Below are 14,321 nucleotides of genomic sequence, written 5' to 3'. Positions count from 1 at the left end.
CTCAAGCAATTCTCTCTCCTCATCCTCCTGAGTATACCTGGTACTACAAGCACACATCACTACACCCAGCTAATTTTTGCATTTTTTGTAGATACGGGGTCTCACTATGTTGCTAGGCTGTTCTCAAACTTCTAGGTTCAAGCGATCCTCCCACCTCAGCCTCCTAAAATGCTGAGATTACAAACAGGAGCCACCGCACTCAGCTGCAAATACTTTTTCTTTGCTTGTCTTAATTATTTTTTCAAATATAAATATAGATGGGCTCTATGCTGCCCAGGCTGAAATGCAGTGACTATTTACAGGTGTAATCATGGTTCATTGCAGCCTTGAACTCCTGGCCTCAAGCTGTCCTCCTGCCTCAGCCTCCTGAGTAGCTAGGACTACAGGTATGCACCACCATGCCCAGCTAATTTTTGTTTGTTTGTTTGTTTGTTTGTTTGTTTTGTAGAGACAGAGTCTCACTATGTTGCCCAGGCTAGTCTCTGGCCTCAAGCAATCCTCCTACCTTAGTCTCCCAAAGTGCTAGTTTTACAGGCATGAGCCACCATGCCCGGTCAGCTTATTAATTTTTATTTTTGCTTTATAAAGGCTTAGAATTTTAGGTGGTCATGCTTATGAAGACCCTTAATATTCCATTTTTTTTCTAAAATCTACTCATCTTTATTCTAGAAAGTTATTGATTTCATTCTCTTATATATAAGCATCTTTAAACCATCTGGAGTTATTTTGGTGTTGAAAGGGGAAGAATACAGCTTCTCTTTGTAAATATTTATTGAATGAATGAATGAGACATTCTGCAGCCCTAAGTAAAGTTGATGGCCTCCTAAGGGATTAGATTAAATGGTTAATAATGTTGTTTGTTCACTCGACAAATATTTCTAAACCAAATGCCCGCATGGAAGAATGCAGTGGTGAATAAAATCAGATATAGATCCCACCCTGTGGCTATCATATTTGATGGGACAGGCAGACATTGGCCAGATAACAGAAATAGATGTAAAACCTACAAAGGAGATACGTGCTCTGAAAGAGCATATAATAAAGGAAACTACCCTAGCCTGGGAGGTCAGGAAGGTGTTACTGGCTAAGGAAGTTTCTTGGGAAGTGCCCTTAGGACCGGCACCTATGAGAGGGTGAAGCTAGCAGGCCTCGGCAGGCAGAGAAAACCGCACTGGAGTTGCAACAAAGGTCTTAGCCAATCCCACAGGGAGTTTTAGAGGGTAGATGACCCTTCAAAGTTGCACTGAATTGAGGCGAGGGGTCTGAGCTTTTATTGCCCACCCCATCTCCCTCCTCCAGGGGACCAGGTAATGGATGCCGGCTGTCCCCAGGCAGCTTCTTTCAGCCACGGCATTTCCAGAGTGAGACTCATCTGCCAGCACCAGCCTCCAAGTCTCCCAGCAGCTGGGGAATGAGGGCCTGGTCCTGAAGTGACATCTGGGTGGCAGGTCACAGCATCCACTACAGAAGTCTTCCATAAAGAAGTTGGGGAGACCTTAAGTAGAGTACTGATGGGTAAGTGGAGATTAACTAGGCACAGAGAACGAAGACTTTTACTAGGAGCAGCATAATTTCTCCAGCACAATGCCATGGGAAGCCTTTGTACATCACAGGCAGGAAGGGAAGCCCGGAGACTATTTAGGAGGCTACTAAAGGAATAGGTTCATATAATACATTAAAATCTGGATATGAACATATAAAAAACTAGAAAGACACAAAAGGTAAGTCTCCTGATAACCGCAGTCCTCAGAGACAGCAACTATTAAAGGTTTTTGTGTTTTTTGTTTGTTTGTTTGTTTCTGTTTTTTTGTGGATGGAGTCTCACTCTGTCGCCCAGGCTGGAGTGCAGTGGTGAGATCTCGGCTTACCACAACCTGCGCTTCCTGGGTTCAAGCAATTCTGGATCAGCCTCCCGAGTAGCTGAGATTATAGGTGCACACCACCATGCCCGGAAATTTTTTTTTTTTTTTTTTTTTTAGTAGAGATGGGGTTTTAACATGTTGGCCAGGCTGGTCTCAAACTCCTGACCTCAAGTGACCCACCTGCCTCAGCCTCCCAAAGTGCTGAGATTACAGGTGTGAGCCACCACACCCAGCCAACTATTAATGTTTTCGTGCATTTCTAATGTTTTTTATTTTATATTAAAAAAAAAGAGACGAGGTCTCACTATGATACTCAGGCTGGTCTCAAACTCCTGGCTTCAAGTGATCCTCCCACCTTGGCCTTTCAAAGTGCTGGGATTACAGGCATGAGCCACCATGCCTGGCCTGCTGCATTCCTTTTCCATCTTTCTCCTCTGCACATTTTACTTAAAAGCTAGGATTTTATTGTAGATGTGATTTGGTTTTCTGCCCTTTTCTACACATTTTCTCTATACCTTTTCTGTATCTAATTACAAAAGCAGTACACGCCAATTACATAAACTCAGAAAGTACAAATTTTAAAAAAGAAATAAAGAATACTTCTGACCAGGCATGGTGGTTCACACCTGTAATCCGGTACCCCACAGTTTCCAGAGCTCCTATGTCCATGGTCCAGCTCAGCACTTGTCATGCTGAGAATACTTGGGAAATGCCAGCTAAGGACTGTCACCTCAGGAGGGTCTCTTCTCATCTCCAAAGCTGTCTTCTGCTTAGTGAGATGCACACAGACACTGGGCAAGTGTGTATTGAGCTTCTAATCTCTCCCACACACTGGAGACACATCCCTAGACTGACAGAGTCCCTTCCCTTGTGCTGCTCTCCCCTTGATGAGACAGACGATGGAGAGAGGTAAAAAGCTAAGACAACCCGAGCTGTGAAGGAGGCAAGCAGGGGCTGAGGGATGGAGGCAGCAGGGTAGGAACAGGTAGTGGTGGCCCGGATGTCTGGAGCCCATGGCCGGGGCAGGACCCTGCACTGCTCTGCTTGGGGAACTAGCTGGGCTCGAGTCATGAGGACAGACAGAGGGCAGGGTGAGGCTGGCACAATGCAGTCCCTTCCCCCCTGCTGAACACGTCACCTTCATGGGGTGGGAGCACAGATTTGGGGAAGTTGAGAGCCATCCTGATCCTACAGGTTGTTGTTTTTGAAAGCAAAAATCCAAGGCTTATGCTCCTGGGACAGGGGAACTCTGGGGCTTCGAGTCCTCCCCATGGCCTTCGCATTGGGCAGTGAAGACGTCATCCTGTTGAATCTGAGGGAGGGAGAAGTGTTGTCACTTGGGGTGTCAGCTTTCATCTCACTTAGCCCTTAAAGAGGCCCTGCGAGGTAAGGACCACCATCAGCCCAATTTACAGATGAGGACACTGAGCACTGAGGCTCAGAGAAGTTACATGGCTTGCCCAAAGTGACACAGCTACTACGTGATTGAATGGGATTGAACTCAGGTCCTTCTTAGACAGCTCAAACTGTTGATGGAACACTCTGGCTCACAGATGAGCAGGTAAAGTGGAACAAACACTTTAGAATGATTTGGCAATATTCACCAAAGCTAAACATTTGCCTGCCACGAACTAGCAATTTCAACCCTGCACACATACGTTACACAGATGTGTCTATATCTTCACTAAAATACAAGTGATATGGTTTGGCTCTGTGTCCCCACCCAAATCTCAATCTCATCTTGTAGCTCCCATAATTCTCCCGTGTGGTGAGAGGAGCTGGGTGGGAGATGATTGAATCATGTGAGTGAGTCTTTCCTGTGCTGTCCTCGTGGTAGTGAATGGGTCGCATGAGATGTGATGGTTTTAAAAACAGGAGTTTCTGTGCACAAGCTCTCTCTTTGCCTGCTGCCATCCACATAAGACGTGACCTGCTCCTTCTTGCTTTCTGCCATGTTAGTGAGGCCTCCCCAGCCATGTGGAACTGTGAGTCCAGTAAACCTCTTTCTTCTGTAAATTGCCTGGTCTCGGGTATACCTTTATCGGCAGCGTGAAACGGACTAATACAACAAGTAAAACAACGTTCATAGCAGCACTATTTGTAATAACCTCAAACTAGAAACTTCCCAAATATCTCACAGAAGAATGGATTAAAAAAAAAAAAAACCCATGGTACATTGAAGACTAGAATACTATACATCAAAGAAAATGAATAAATTACGGCTACAACATGAATGAATCTCACAAACCTCATATTGAGTTAGACCTATAAGAATAGACAATGTGTGATTCCATTTATGTAAAGTTATGGTCAGGCAAACTAATCTCCAGTGATAGAGTTTACCTGGGGGTAGGGGTGCAGGGAATTGAGCCTTCTGTGTGGCCTGAAATGTTTACCGTTGTCCCTCGATGTTTGTGGGGAATCAGTTTCACTACCTTCCATGGATACCAAAATCCACAGATGCTCAAGTCCTGATATAAAATGGTGCAGTATTTGCATATAACCTAAGTATATCTTCTAGTATATTTTAAATCATGTCTAGACTACTTATGCAATCATGTGTCAGATAATACATTTCAGTCCATGCCAGAATGTATATACGATGGTGCTTATAATCCCATAAGATTATAGTGGAGCTACCCTATACAGGTGTACCATTGCCAAAAATTGATATTTAAAAAGAGATGGGGTCTCTTTATGTTGTCCAGGCTAGTCTAGAAATCCTGGGCTCAAGTGATCCTCCTAACTTGGCCTCCCAAAGTACCGGGATTATAGGCATGAACCACCACAACTGGCCAGGTGTACCAGTTTTTAGTGTTTATACTGTATTTTTATGTGCCTTTTGTGTTTAGATACACAAATAGCCACTATTGTGTTACAATTTTCTACAGTTCTTAGTATGGTAACATGCTGCAGAGGTTTGGAGCCCAGGAGCAATCAGCTCTACCATTCAGCCCAGGTGTGTGTCTGGCTGTACTCTCTGGAGGAAGCTAAGGAGAAATGACCTAAAGGCAGAGGGTGAGTCCGAGGTGGGATCCCGGAACAGGTATGGGAAGTTGGGCAAAAACGGATGAAATCTGAAAAAATTTCACCATATTAACATAATTACTGCATTAATAACCTTAGATAATAGTTCACACTATCATGTAGTCAATAGGATTGCACCCATGTTAAGTTTCTTAATTTTTTAAAAGAGACAAAGTCTCACTCTGTCACCCAGGCTGGAGTGCAGTGGTGTGATCATAGCTCACTGCTTCCTGGAACTCTTGGGATCAAGCAATGCTCCCACTCAGCCTCCTGACTACATGGGACTATAGGCACATGCCACCATGCCTAGCTAATTTCTTTTACTTTTCTCTAGAGACAGGGTCTACCCATATTGCCAAGACGAGTCTCAAACTCCTGGGTTTAAGCAAACCTGAACCTCCTGCCTCTACCTCTCAAATTGCTGAGATTACAAGTGCAAGCCCCCACGCCCAGCCTAAATTTCTTAGTTTTGACAAATGTGCCATGGTAATGCAAAATGTCATTATTAGGGGCAGCTGGATGGCAGGTGTATTTCTAAAATCACTTCAAAAGTAAACATTTATTTTAAAACCGGAAGGTGGTTATACTTCCATGAGTGTAAAGTGCAAAAGGCAGGCTCACAATGCTGTCAGAATTCAGAACACTGGTTGCAGGGCTAGGGGCACTGGGAGGGGCTGGGCATGGTTGGCTTTGTGATCTGGGGGCTGGTGTGTTCTATCTTTGAATGACTTTTGAGCTGAACACTTACATGCAGGGATGTAAGTCATATCTTAATAAATTTTCATAAGTTTAACAAAAAATAAAACGAGGATGGGAAGCTTGTTTGGGTTGTGGGGCCTCGGGTACTTATCCAACCACGAGCCCTGGCCCAGATGGTTCTAGAAGCCTGGAAGGAACTGAGAACATTCCAAGTAGAGGTGGCAGAGCCAAGGCTTCAAGGTGGGAGCACACTGCTGCATGTCCCTAGCTGTGAACGGGGTGCCCTGGTTGGAAGCAGTGCTGTGTGCACTGTAGGGCGAGCCAGTCCATGTCCACCTTGTGGCTCAGTGCAGTGAAAGCCAATCTCAGCCCCTGCTGTGGCTATAGCAGTGGCTGCAAGGCTTCGGGATCTCACCCAGCTTCTGCGAGGTGAACTGTGACAATGACAGAGCTCCACAGTGCCAGGGTCCCCTGCATGGTCATGCTGACTGCAGCTGGGAGCCCACCACACCCCTAGTGCCCCTCTCTTCCCAGGGCTGGGGTCTAGGCCCTGGGAAGAGAGGGGCACAGTTTGGGACAGAGGCCCCAGGGCATGCTGCTGGCTGGCCGGGGCTGCAGGGATACCATGCTCACCTTTCTCTCTCATGGCCTTAATGAAACCAGCTTCCACATTGAACAGGATTTTCCAAGGTGTCTGGGGCTGCAGGGCAGCTGGTGGGGTGCTACCCTGGCTCCTTCCAGGCATGCCAGTCACTGGCCACCAACGGGGCCAGATGCAGGTGCCCATGTTGCAGCGGGGGTATCTCCCGACCTCCCTCTTAGTCCTGATGGGTCTGGGCAGGGCCTGGTGTCGCGGTCCACATGGGCTTCCTGGGCAAGGCCTGTCCCAATGACAGCCCTAGCAAGCAAAGACAACAAAAAAGACTAGCTCATATGGTCCAGCTTTGAGGTCTTGGAAGAAGTTGCTACCAGTATGAGGGTGGGAGGTCAGTTTCCTCCAAGATCCAAAGAGCATGTCAGCCATCCTTGGGGTCAGGAAAGGAGCCCAGCCTCTCCACCAGCCAGACAGGCCTGCAGTAGGATGGGGCTGGGGCTGGCCATGTGGATCACTTGGGCCGAATGAGGGGAAAAGGAAGACCATGGGGCAGAGGAAGAGCATGAGGGCAGCTGATGGCCCAAGGAGAAGACACTTCAGAGAAGGGGTCTGTATTAGTTTGTTTTCACACTGCTATAAAGAAATGCCTGAGACTGGGTAATTTATAAAGGAAAGAGGTTTAATTGACTCACAAGTCAGGAAATTTACATTCATGGCAGAAGGTGAAGAGGAAGCACCTTCTTCACAAGGCGGCAGGAGGGAGTGAGTGGAAAATGAGAAAGTGCCACATTTTAAAACCATCAGCTCTCCTGAGAACTCACTCACTATCAGGGGGACAGCATGGGGGAAACTGCCTCCAAATCCAATCACCTCCCACTAGGTTCCTCCCTTGACACTGGAGGATTACAATTCAAGATGGGATTTGGGTCGGGACACAGAGCCAAACCTATCAGGGTCTCAGTCTGTCTTGCAGCTCCCCTGGGGCTGGGCTGAGTGCAGATCTGCTGGTCCTGCTCTACAGCACCTGAGGGCTCTACCTGTATGCCACCATCTGTTGCTTCCTGGTGGTGGTGGCCTGCTTCCTCAAGAGGAGGGCAGATCTGCTCCTGCCAGCCCCCCACAGGACCCTGTGGAGCCCTGGCCATCCTTCCAGGATGAGGACATGAAACTGGCTCCTTGCCCTTCTTGCTGCTTGAGTGGCAAACCTCGGGTCATCCCTAGGTCTTGTCACTGCCCCTGCTTCTAAATGGAGAGTGTTTTGCCAAACCTTCCTGGGAGAGGCCCTTTATTTGTTCTATGCTGATAAAGCCAGATTAAGACATCTTGGCAAGCAGACAAGAGTGGCACCCAGGAAGGGTGAGTGTAGGGTGCTGGCCTTCGGGCTTGCCTGGAGCTGGGGATTACCAGAAAGCAGGGATGTCAGGGCTAAAGTCAGGAGAAGGTGGTTACGCTGGGGGTGTGTGGCTGGCTTGGGTCGGGGCATAAGTGAGAGCCAAGGTTTTTCAGCATGCAGCAGGTGCAGCTGACACCTGGCCTAGGGGCTGCAGAGCCCATGGGTTGCTCTTAGTTCCTGGATCCAGGGGGAATTCTGGAGCCGGGGTCTGGGGCTGCCTAGGGGTGGAGGTGGTGGGAGGCGGGGGGAGGGGCAGGAGAGGGGGCCTTGCATGGAAGGTGAAGGACAGGAAGCCGGCCAGGGAACAGTTTGCAGTGGTTGCTGCCATCCCCACCTCTACCCCCAAACCCACCCCTACCCCCACCCTGGTGCAGGGTCCGGCCTGAGCATGTGTCCTCTGCTTTGACCTCAGCAGATCACAAGATGGAAGTCACAATTACAAGTGGAAGCACCCCGTGGGTGTGCCACTCGAGTCAGCAGTGACCTGCAGCTTCTGCTTCCTGGAGTGTGGGGTGCCCACCCAGGAGAGCATGGAAAGGCCCACACCCCTGATCTTGAGGGTGCTGGGAGATGGGGGCCAAGGTCCTGCTGCCCTGCATGTACCCTGAAAGGTGGCCTAGGAGTCCTGCCTGAACAGCTGCAGAGAGGGAGAGGAGGAGGGAGACAGAAGTGGACAAGAAGGAGACAGAAAGAGATGGGGAGAAGGGAGTGAGATAGAGAGAGAGGAAGAGAGACAGGGAGAGAGACAGAGGAGCCTGAGAGGAAGAGGAGGGAGAGAAATAGGAAGAGAGACATAAAAGGCAGAGAGAGACAGGGAGAGAGGTGCATGAGTAGGAGGTCGGGTCACTCGATCCCAGTTCCCAATGAAAACTGTAGGTCACCATCACCTAACCACACATGCAAGGAAGTCTTCTGCCTGCTGCTTGCAGTTCTCTAGAGTTCCTTCTGGAGAATAAAACCTTTGACTGCTGCCCTTCCTCAATGGATTTTGATTGTGTTTTCTGGTGGAGGGTGATGTCTTGCCTATCGCCTTCCTGGGCTCAAGGATCCACCAAAAGCTGACACCTCTTTTGGAGAGGCTCTGCAGTGCCTTCATGTCACTAGGTTCCCCAGGAAGCTTGTGAACTTACATTATTATGTAAACTGAAATTATTCACCCTGCACCACCCAAAATTATCTTTCATACCTACATCCACCAAAGGGTCCCATAGCACACTTTGGGAACTGCAGACAGTAAGCCTGGAGCTCCATTGCGCACTACATCTTTTCACCATCCGTGGGCTAACAGGCTGTGTTAGTTTGCTAGGGCTGTCTTACAGACTGGCCACAGACTAGGCACCTTCAACAACTGAATCTTACTGTCTCACATTACTGGAGGCCATGAGTCTAAGATCAAGTTGTCAGCAGGCGGGTCCCTTCTGAGGGCGGTGCAGGAAGGCTTTTTTCCAGTCCTGTCTCCTGAGGTGTGGGTGGCTGTCTTCTCCCTGTGACTCTTCATTAAGGGTGATTCTGGTGAGAGCTCAGAGGAGGAGAGCTGGATAGAATGTTTGTAGAATATGGAGGGGGCTGGGTGTGGTGGCTCATGCCTGGAATCTTAGCACTTTGGGAGGCTGAGGCAGGAGGATTGCTTGAGGCCAAGAGTTCAAGACCAACCTGGCCAACATAGGGGAGACCCAATCTCTTAAGAAAAAAAAAGAATATGGAAAAGAAAGGTCATTCTGATAAGTCTCAGATGGAAATGAAGAACATGTTATTGGAAACTGGAGGAAAGGCGACATTTGTCACAAAGTGACAAAGAACTTGACTGCATTGTGTTCATGCCCAAGTGTTTTCTGGAAGGCAGAACTTATGAATAATGAGACTGAAATTTGCTAGAAGAAATATCTAAGCAAAGTATTGAAGGAGCAGCTTGATTCTCTTGAATGTGTATGGGAAAATGAAAGAAAAGAGGAATGATTTAGAGACAGAAGTTATCAAAAGGGAAGCAGAACTTAAAGATTTGGGAAATTTTTAGCCTTCTCAGCCTGTCCATATTTTAGCAAATAAAGTGTGGGAGAGAACACAAAGGTTGTGAATCAGGAGACATAGATCAGGACTGTACTCTTCACCAGGACAATGAAAGAGCAACCCAGAAGGTGTTTTGTAAATTGCTTGGGCTGCACTCTCATCACAGGACCATGTTGCCAGAGCATTGAGTGCAGTACAGTTTCCAAGGAAGGCCCTAGGGTGCCCTGGGGACCTTGGGGCTTGCTTCCCAGCAATCCCTGAAGTCACTGGTCTCCACATTCTGGTGTGGCACCCCTTGGTTGCTCCAAGTGTTGCTCAATGGGCCCTGGTGCAGTGGGGGATGTGATGTCACCCCTCCAGAGGCACAGGCAGAAAACCCTTTGGCAGCATCTACGTGGCGCTAACTCTGCAGGTATGAAGATTTTGCCTTTTCCTTATAGAAACTGTGGAGGCAATGAAGAAAGTAGCAGGGATGGATGTGTAGCTGACAGTTGAAGAACCTCCTATCTGTTGATATATATAAGAATGTGATTGGAGCTAGAAGAGCCTCTTAGAGAATAATCAGCAGCATTGAACCAAAAGAAACAAACAAGGGAGGAGGAGAAAAGCTAAAACCGGTTCGGGAATATTGGCAAATGGTGAGATTATTGTACAATAGTCCCCATTTATCCACAGTGCGAGTTACCTATGGTACAGTACAATAAGATATTTTGAGAGAAAAAGAGCTACATTCATATAACTTTTATTACAGTATGTTATAATTATTCTGTTATTGATCTTTTACTGAGCCTAGTTTATAAATTCAACTTTACCATGGGTATGTATGCATAGGACAAAACATAGTATATATGGGATTTGGTATTATCCATGGTTTCAGCACATGCACTGGGTGGGGGGGGGGGGTCTCCAAATGGATCCCTCTTGGATAAGGAGGATCTATTGTACTTTCAGGAAAAATGATGAGTGTTTTTTAAAAAAAATATGTTGAGTTTATTTGTCCCATTCCTCTTTTTATTGAAAGACTCAGCTTTTATATCCAATGTTGTAGTTTTTAATCTTTGGGTTTTATACAACAGAAGTTATTTTAGGGAGGGGGGTAGTTGTTACCTGAATATGTACTAATTTCTGCCTTTTATTTTTATAGTTTAAGAAAATGTCTCCAAGGAAAGGGAGGCTTATTTCTTCTGAGTGGCTTGCTTAAGTCACAGGCTTGTATCTGTCAGTAATTTGGCCATAGTCATTGGCATTTTAGGTCACTGCCTCGTGCACACATGATTGTACATGTAGTATATAATCATAAAATGATTATATGTTGTGTATATATATATGTATATATGATTATATACTACATATATAATCATATACATATATATGTATACATATATACTACATTACATATGTAGTATATATATAATCAGTATACATATATACTATGTATACTATATATATATACTATGTATACTGTATACATATATACTATGTACACATTATATATGTATAATCAGTATACATACATACTATGTACATATGTACAGTATACATATATACTATGTATACATCATATATGTATAATCAGTATACATATATACTACATTATATATGTAGTATATAAAAACATTTTATACCTTAGTAGATTTTTGCCTTTTGCTCACATTGATTAGGCTACAGAATATTTTAGAGCAGAGGCGAAGAACTTTTTCTCCTGGAAGCTGCCAAGGGTGGTGTTCAATTTGGAACATGGCACAACCAGAAAACAAATTTAATTTTTGTTTTTCTTCTGTTAACTAAAACTCTTTATTGACTACCAGAAATGATTATTCGTTGCAATTTAACAAGTATTTGTGTTCCTCTTGTGTGCCACAAAATTTGCCTAGGTACTGTGAGTGCAAAGATGAAACAGATAAGATTACTATTCTTGTGGAGGCTCAGTCTAGTCATCGTTTTTTAAACAGAATAGAACATATCAGAATGGGACACCGTAAGCGAAAGAATGATTTGATGAAGTTATTTCACATACTGTGTGTATATACATATACAAAATGTTTCTTATTGTAGGTCTTGTTCAAAAAAGTTTGATAGCCATTACTCTAGTGCAGTGGTTTTCAATTGAGGTGATTTTGTCCTTCAGAGGATATTTGACAATGTCTGGAGATATTTTTTATTGTCACAGCTTGGAGGGTGCTACTGGCATCTAGTGGGGTGGAGAGTGGGATGCTGCTGACCATTCTACTAGGCACAGGACAGCCCCCACAGCAAAGAATGATTCTGCTCAAACTGTCAATTTTGAGAAACTGCTGCTGTTAAGAAACTGATTCTAGTGGAAGAGACAGGCACGTAAACACATGAAAGAGAATAGGGACGGGAATTAGAGGGAAGGTGGAAGGTGAGCTTGGTAAGGAGAGGGAAAGCGGGGGAACCACAGTTACTGACTCACCAGCTTTACTGGGCACTGTCCTGAGTGGGGAAATAATTTTATCATATGTATTTGTGCAAAGTATTATATGAAATCTTTAAAATGGCACTGGAAGGGGTAGGTATTATCCCAACCTATGAATGCACAAACTGGGGTTAGGAGTGTCTAAGTAACATACCTGAGGTCACACAGAAAGTTGTGAGCTGGGGCCGGGCATGGTGGCTCATGGCTGTAATCCCAGCACTTGGGGAGATGGAGGCAGGAGGATCGCTTGAGCCCAGTAGTGGGCAAAAAAAGTGAGATCCTGTCTCTAAAAATAAAATAAAATTGTAAGCTGGGATTGATGCACTATTACTCTGAAATACGTTGGGTCAAAGAATTTGGATGATCAATGGACAAGTTTTATGTCCCAGAGGAATGATGAAGTGAGAAAGTTGAAAGTGCTGAAGAAGGAACTCCATAAGCTACATTGCGGGACTTGGGCTAGCTAGGAAAGGGAAGCAGGAAGCAAAGAGAGCAACTGATAAATTGGGGGAAGATGTGAAAAGCTCAAGAGTCTGGACATCTTAGATGAGATACATGCATTAAAAAAAAAAAAGAAAGAAAGAAAGAAAAAGTAAAAAAAAAAAAAAAGAGTCTAGATGTCTTGATGAGTTCCTAAATAGAAATAACAAGAGAAGAATAACTAAAAAAGGAAGCCATGGGCCTTTTGGAGTGGAGTATTACAGTTTAAGACTTCCAGTATGGAGCCCCACAATTAGGGGTATGGACAAATGAAAGTCTTGGAGTATAGAGCAAAGAACTCTATTGAATGGAACATGGCCACACCATACCTTGGTGTGATCTCAGGTATTGGATAGGTTGGCTGTAGATATTCAGTGAATGTGGGAGAAGGGCCTAGATATCTATTGATGACAGAAACTGAGAAATAGAACATAGAATATTGGCTTGTGAGGAGGAAGAGTTTAGAGTAATAGGAGAGCAGTCACTGAGTATGTGAGGACCTAGGAGAACTTAGAAATCTTCCTTCTACAGCAGTCCCTATTTGAAAAGCCCTCAGGGAGATAGTTTATTCAGAAAATAGTTTTGCTTAGCTAAGATAAGGATGCAATTATACAGGAAAAGTGAGAGAATGTTTTACAGTGGAAAGGAGGTTCCAGGAGCATGAGGGGAACCTGGAAGGGTTCAACAGTAGTGCCATGAGTTAATAGAAAATAGGGAGCATTTTCTATTCTGGGTATGTGTGTGTAGAGGTGGTGTACATTTTCAGCTTCATAAATGGATACGGATGAGTGGATATATATATATATATATACTATTAGTTCTGTCCCTCTAGAGAACCCTGATTAATACAGCATTGTATTTTACTAAATTTCTTATTTCTTGTTACGCACATTTAGTTTTTCAATACATTGATTTATTAAATTTCTGTCTCAATGTGATTTGTTTATACAAAATTGAATTAGTGAAATATTAACATATTTTAGAGATGTGGAAAAAATACCAGGTATGAGTTTAATTACTAGTCAATGAATTCATTCAGACAATTCTACTAGGATTAAACTTTTTAAAAATTAAAAATAGTAAAAATTCATATTATTTTAAAGACTTTCAATAAACGTTTTTGGTTTTTATTTGCTTTAAGAATTTCCTATGCTAATTAAATGATGTTGATTTTGTTTACTTTAGTAGCATATGCTCTTTTAGCCTAGTGGATCATTTTGTTTGGTTTGATTCGAATAAGATTACTCACTAAGTATACAAAGGGGGGTAGTTTTACATTCAAGTAAGATGTCAAATGGGCTTTCAGTTGTGTCCACAAGAGCTGAGTTCTCTCCAGGCCCTTTGCGGCTTAGTTGCATGAAGAGCATATCTAATATCGAATACAATTCCAGGCACTCTTCCAAGTGTTCCACTTGTATTATTTCATTCAATTTTACAGCAACCTTTCAGGTGTCTATTATTAGTACACTTTTGTTTTCCCCCAGAAGAAGAAACTGAGTCATAAAGACCTTAACTTGGGACAATCACGTGTGTAGGAAACGGGCACCAGGATTCAAACGTGCAGTCGGAAACAGGGTTCTGCAAACGTCACTACCGTACTATTCTGTCCCATCCACTGACACCGTACTTCGATTCAGAGAACTTCACGTCCTAACTGTGGCAAAACGACGAATGTGCTTTATTTGCAACACGTGCAGATAAGGACCCTTACCCTATTGGCAAGAGTAAGGCTATCTGGGTGGGAGTTGGGCGGGTCCTGTCTCCTAGGCAACAGCACATGCACACAAGCGACCAATAATGAGCCCCTCTCCAAAGACCCAG

The sequence above is a fragment of the Gorilla gorilla genome, chromosome 3 (genome assembly GCF_029281585.2).
Source record: "Gorilla gorilla gorilla isolate KB3781 chromosome 3, NHGRI_mGorGor1-v2.1_pri, whole genome shotgun sequence".
Taxonomy (NCBI): domain Eukaryota; kingdom Metazoa; phylum Chordata; class Mammalia; order Primates; family Hominidae; genus Gorilla; species Gorilla gorilla.
This window is presented reverse-complemented; position numbering follows the sequence as displayed.